The following is a 6,000-nucleotide window of genomic DNA, read 5'->3' as shown; positions in this document are numbered from 1 at the left end:
CATCAGGACAAGGGGGACAGGGGGGAAGGTGCCCAGATGAGAAGGGCAGTTAGAGCTTACACCAAGTCCCCAGGTATAGGCTTTTGTCCCCCAGGGAAAACTAAATAACAACAACAAAATAACAGCCAAAGAGACAGCAAAAGCAACTGTGGAAGCCCTTTCAACAGAGGATTCAGAAGATTAAAAAAAAAAATTACACCTACAACGGATAAGCAATGAGGTCCTACTGTACAGCACAGGGAACTCTATCCAATCTCTTGGGATAGACCGTGATGGAAGAGAGGAGAAAAAGAATGTATGTGTATGTATGAGTGGGTCACTTTGCTGTACAGCGGAAATTAGCCCATCATCATAAATCAACTCTAATTTCATTGAAAAAAACATAAATTTAAAAAGACTAACCTTCCCTGGCTCTGCTGTGCCAATTCTCTTTCCTTCTTTTACTTGAAAAAGAGTTAGAGACCTGTGGCTGCTCTCCCCAAAAGATTTACTCTCCCTACTCCTGGCTTCGCTGGTCACCTGACACTTGTCTCTGGATGGTGGCCCCTGGGACGGTGACTGGGAGGTCATAGCTAATGACACATAATTTGATACATTAAATAATGATACATTACACAATGATACATAATAGCCTTGGGCAAGATTTCCAGCCTCAGCTGGTCTGGGTTTCCTCCTCTAAAAGGGCGATGTGGGAGTTCCCATCATGGCTCAGTGGAACTGACTAGTATCCATGAGGATGCAGGTTCAATCCCTGGCCTTACTCAGTGGGTTAGGGATCCGGTGTTGTCGTGAGCTGTGGTTGAGTTCACAGACGAAGCTCACATTCTGTGTTGCTGTGGCTGTGGTGTAGGCTGGCGGGTGCAGCTCTGATTGGACCCCTAGCTTGGGAACCTCCACAAACAGCTGGTGCAGCCCTAAAAAGACAAAAATAAATAAATAAATTCATTAAATTAAATTAATTAAATAGGGATAGGGAGTTCCCTGGTGGTCTGGTGGTTAGGCCTCAGTGCTTTCACTGCCGTGGCCTGGGCTCAATCCCTGGTCTGAGAACAGAGATCCCACATCAAGCCGCTGCACATGCTGGCCAAAAAAAAAAAAAAAAAACCTAAAAATAAATAAATAAATCAACAAAATTTTCAAATTAAAAAAAAATAAAATAGGGATAACAAGAGTACCCGCCTCATGGGTTGCTTTAAGAACTGAGTCTTCGGAAAGCCCTCAGCCGCAATGCCTGCCCCGCAGTAAGGCCACAGAAGTGTGTGTGGACCACAACACATCATTTCCAGCAGCTGCCTTGAAGCAAACACAGGGCAGGGGCTTCCTCTTCATCCCAGCGGCTCCGGTGCCGCTCAGCGGCTGGCTCCCTTCCAAAGCCTCACTGGGCTGATGAGTCCTATGGAAACTCATGATGTCTCATGGAAACTGCCCCCATGGCAACCAGGCCAAAAGCCGGCCAGCTGCAAGCGGGAATGGTATTCGGCTGTGTGGACGGCATCTGTTTCATTTTTTAGAGAGAAGAGCCTCTAAACTAATCAACCCCCCAACTTAACATCAAGCCAGAACTTCTCATTAAGGGCGTTGTGCCATCTGAGGCAACGTTTACAAAGTTCTTAAATGCCAAGATGGGTTGAGGAAATGGGCAAAAAAAAGGCAGGAATTAAAGGGTAACATGGCTGTTCTCTTTTATGAATGCCGACCCCACACTGTGTTTCTGCATCCCTGCCCCACTTGGGGACATTCCTTCCCAGGACAGCAGCTCCCTCAGAGCGGCCACCAGGTGCCCAGAGGCAGCCAAGCGAACAGGGGAGGGCTGTCCTGAACTTTCCATAGGCGTCGCCTGGGAAAATGGCAAAGCAAGTCAGAGCTCGGGCTAGAGACAGAAAAGCTTCAGGATCCAGGAACTCAGGAAGATTAAAACTGTTCTAGAAGACCTCTGGGCTCTGCCATCTGCCCTGCGGGGGAGAAGAATAAACGTCTACCTTTGAAGGAAGCCACGTGGCTTCTGGGTTCCACTCCTGGGCCCCCAGCTACCTGCCAGCCTCTCCTGAAACTTGCCCTGGATCCAGGGGAGAGGGTCAGGCCTCCTCCGCTGCTGGTCTCTCAAGACAGCAGCGATGGGAGCAGGTAAGCCACCTTCCTGCCGACCCCAGGACCCTTGAAGGCTCTGCTCACCCTAGGAAACCAGGTTTCTGTGGGGGGGGGGGTGAAGCTCAAAGCAGCAGGCTTTGGTTCCAGCTTTTGCTGCTCCCACAGGACTGTGGTTAAGGTAACCGCCCTTCTGCCGGCGCGTCTCGAAGCCAAGAAACACGTGTCCCGATTCCAGCTTCCAACGCAAACTTCCTCAGCTCTGTCTTCTCCCAGACGAGCATCTGCAGATGCAGGCCTCGCCATCCTGCTCCTCCTTCTCCAGCAAAATCACGCAGGATGCGAAGGGCAGAAGCTTTCTGACTTGCTTGTTAAATCAGCGTTGCCCTGTCCCTACCCCCTCCCCGGGGGGTGGGGGGGTGGAGGCCACCTTTTTCTGCATAAAACACAGTCCCCTCTACAGCAGCCTCTTGCTCGGCCGCCTGCACTGGGCTGGGGGGCTTTCTCTGGGATCCCTTTGGATCTTTGAATATCTCACCAACGGGTGAGATTGACACCTGGCAAACAGCGATTTGCTGAAAAAAGAGGAGAATCAACAGAGACTGAATTTTGTTTTAAAAGGACAATGTCAAATATATTGCTTCCCATCTGTGCCGCAAACGAATTTTGAACTTGGCTTTTATTAGGAGTGTACTAGGGAAAAAATAAAAGGCTGGAGTAAGATTAAAACATTTAAACCTTCCTGCTTCATCTCTTCCCCAAAATATAACACTAACAGAAAACAAAAGAGGCCCTGACGTCACGAGAGAAGCGAATTCTCTCTGTAACACACGATTATCATTTAAGATGACAATGACATTGTACACGACATACGCGGTGTTTACTTCTGCCTCCTCTCATTTAATCCTGGTAATTATTGTGTGAGGTCAACAGAGCAGGTTGGATTCCCTTGGCCTTGTAAAGAGACCTGCCTAAAGCCACAAGACCATGGAGTCTCAGCGCAAAAAGGAGTCAGGTTCACCTCTGTCTGGTCCTGGATTGGATCTACCTGCGGGGAGGCAGGCTTCCCTCAGGCCATCCCAGCACACGTGACCATGACGGGCTCTTGACCTTCCTCCCCCTCCCCTGCCTGCCCCAGGGAAGGCAGCCGTTTAGCAAACGGTGAATCAGAGTTAAGCCTAGAGACGTGGTGACGCCAGCATCCATCAAGAGGTCGGTTTTTTCTGATTCTCCATCCAGGTGTTTGCGAAGATCCAAGGCAGAGGCTCTCAGGGTAACGGATGGAGACCAGGAGGGAATCAGGGTGGACGGATGGAGTGGAAAAGGAAGGGGACAGCGACCCCAGAGCAGGCCTGACCTCAGGGCAGCCATAAGGGCTGTTTCCGCCACCCCAGACACTGCGTGAGACAAGCCTGGGCCTCTAACCCTTAGTCACCATGGGGGCAGGACTGCTTGCAACTGCCCGCAGGAGGAAACTACAGCTTTATAAGCCCATTGCACTGAAGCTAAGTCAGGGCCTCCAGTGGCTATAAGGTGTAGATAACACACACTTGGTGGGGTAGTCCTCACTCCACGGACTCAGTATGATCCTCAGACTGTATCATATTTGATAGATCATTACTGATATGGTTCCCAAATAATAAACTTTTAAATATGTCACACAATTTTAAATGACATTTTATATAGAAGTGCCTTTTCCTAGAAAAATCTCAGTAAGACTTCGAAATACTAACTTACAGACGACATTCTAGACAAAGTTGTTTTCTGGTTTGGTGCATGAAGGTAAGGACCTCATCGCTGGAAGGGATCCTCGCCTCCTCTGAACTCCTGCCCTGAGTGAGTTTCACACACAAACCCTGTGTCACAGGCCCTTGCAGCTTGCGGAAAGAACCAGACTCACGCGGGGTGAGAGGGCCCGGAAGAGAAGGGAGGTCACGTGCACTGCTTATCCAATGGTCAGTGAGGTGGGCGGGTCTGAACGTGCAGCCAATCAAATTGTAGAATCCCAGAGCCTTGGTGCGCTTTTAGGACCCTGGCTCTCAAACGGGGCTTCATCAACAGAATCCTCCCTTCAAGGGAATTTCTCTCTCTCTCTCTCTGTTTGTGTGTTTGGGCATGGGGGGTTTGAAGGGGTCCTTCCCAAACTCTGGTTTCAGGCAGAATAACACAAGGAAGCTAAAAGCCTACACTGGTACTGCAGGGCCTGGCGCTGACTCCCCCGGCAAATCACTTACTACCTGTGTGACTTTGGACAGGTTCCATTACCTCTCTGAGCCTCCGTTTTCCCACTGGTCAAATGAGGGTCATGATAACAGCATGCTTGTCTCAGAAGTTCGTGGTGAGGCCTGAATGAGTTAATGAGCGTGAAGCACACGTCACCAGCCATGGACTAAGCATCACCGCGATGTTTCACTGCTACATGCGAATCAGGTTCTGAGTTGGAAGCTCAGTAACAGTAACTTTTGATAAAGTGTTTCTCTGTTTTCATCTACATTATGGCCTCTTGACGCATTCCTATTTGGTTCAGGTAGAACTACTGTTTTTATTCCACATTGTATAGGTAGCCATCACTGTTGCTCTAGTTATCTGTTGCTAGTTGCTCTAGTTATCTATTGCTCTATAACAGACCACCCCAAACTTAGATGCTTCATACCACCGCCGTCTTGCTGCCTGGGAGCCTGTGCTTCAGGAATTGGGCGGGACTTAGAAGAGATGGTTCATCTTTGCTCACACAGGGTCAGTGGGTGGCTCAGTTCTCACCCACGTGGCCTCTCTCCTTCCCCGTGACGTCTCCTCATTCGGGGGTCCAGCCTGAGTTTCCAACATGGCGGCTGGTTTCAAAGAGGATGAAGCCCAGAGGCCTTTGAGGACCAGGCTCCTCGGCAGCATCTCACCACTTTGGCCTCATCGTGTTGGTCTAACACATCTTCTGGCAGCCCAGGTTCAAAGTAGGGAAATGAGTCCACCTCTTGATGCGAGGGGCTGCACAGAGGCACGGGAGGGGGACAGTACCAGTCCTGCAGACAGTTTACCACGGTGCTCTTTTTGCAGTTTTGCAGCGCTTATTACACTTGTTTGTTCTGCACGCCTTCCTCATCTATGTGTATATGTGTTCCCTTCTCAGTGCCAGCCCATGACACGTGTATCCGTGTTATCCTTGGAACACAGCATGTAGATTGACATGCTTAGTACATGCTTGAGGGAGTGGATAAGGAAATGGACCAATTTTGATTTGACCTTAACTTGACAGCCGTAACAAGAATATTCTTAAAAACAAACAAAGGCAAAGCCACAGTTGAGATTTTGAAAAGGTCAGATTGTCTTTCCTTTTTACAATTTTAATACAGGTTCTTCTCTGCCTGCCATGATGTGCTCAGTTTTGGGCACCACGATAAGGGAAAGAGCAGTTTCAAAAGGACCCCAAATTCAGATGAAAGAAGTTTAAGCTGGAGCGTGCATGGGAATCAGCATTTGGGGGAAGTGACAGTTAAGCCTTGAAAAAAATGAGGTGGGCTCTGTGTGTGTGTGTCTGAAATTTCAAAAAGTGGACAATATTTAAAGCAAAGCAAGGTTTAGCCAAAAAAAACAAAAAAGCACAAGCAAATCCCTATAACATCTCCTGGGGAAAGTGCACTTGAGCCTCCAGGAACATTCTCACCTGGAGTCTAATAGATTTTTCTCTTCGTACTGAGCTACAAAGCAGAGCCCAGTTGGCTTAAAGCAACTTTGTTTTCATGTTTACATTTCAAGCTAAACAACACGCAGTCCTTGTGTAAACTGAGCATCCCAGGAAAGAGAGGTCAGGGTCTGGAACGGGGTGGAGAAGCCAGCAGAGTCACAGACTCAGCAGAGCAAGTTCCCGCATCCCCATTCTGCTCTCGTGTGGCCCAGGCCTCTCTCCACAGCTGAACACAC

The sequence above is a fragment of the Sus scrofa genome, chromosome 1, assembly GCF_000003025.6.
Source record: "Sus scrofa isolate TJ Tabasco breed Duroc chromosome 1, Sscrofa11.1, whole genome shotgun sequence".
NCBI classification, from domain to species: Eukaryota; Metazoa; Chordata; class Mammalia; order Artiodactyla; family Suidae; genus Sus; species Sus scrofa.
The sequence above is the reverse complement of the archived record's forward strand: the minus strand, read 5'-3'. Positions refer to the sequence as shown.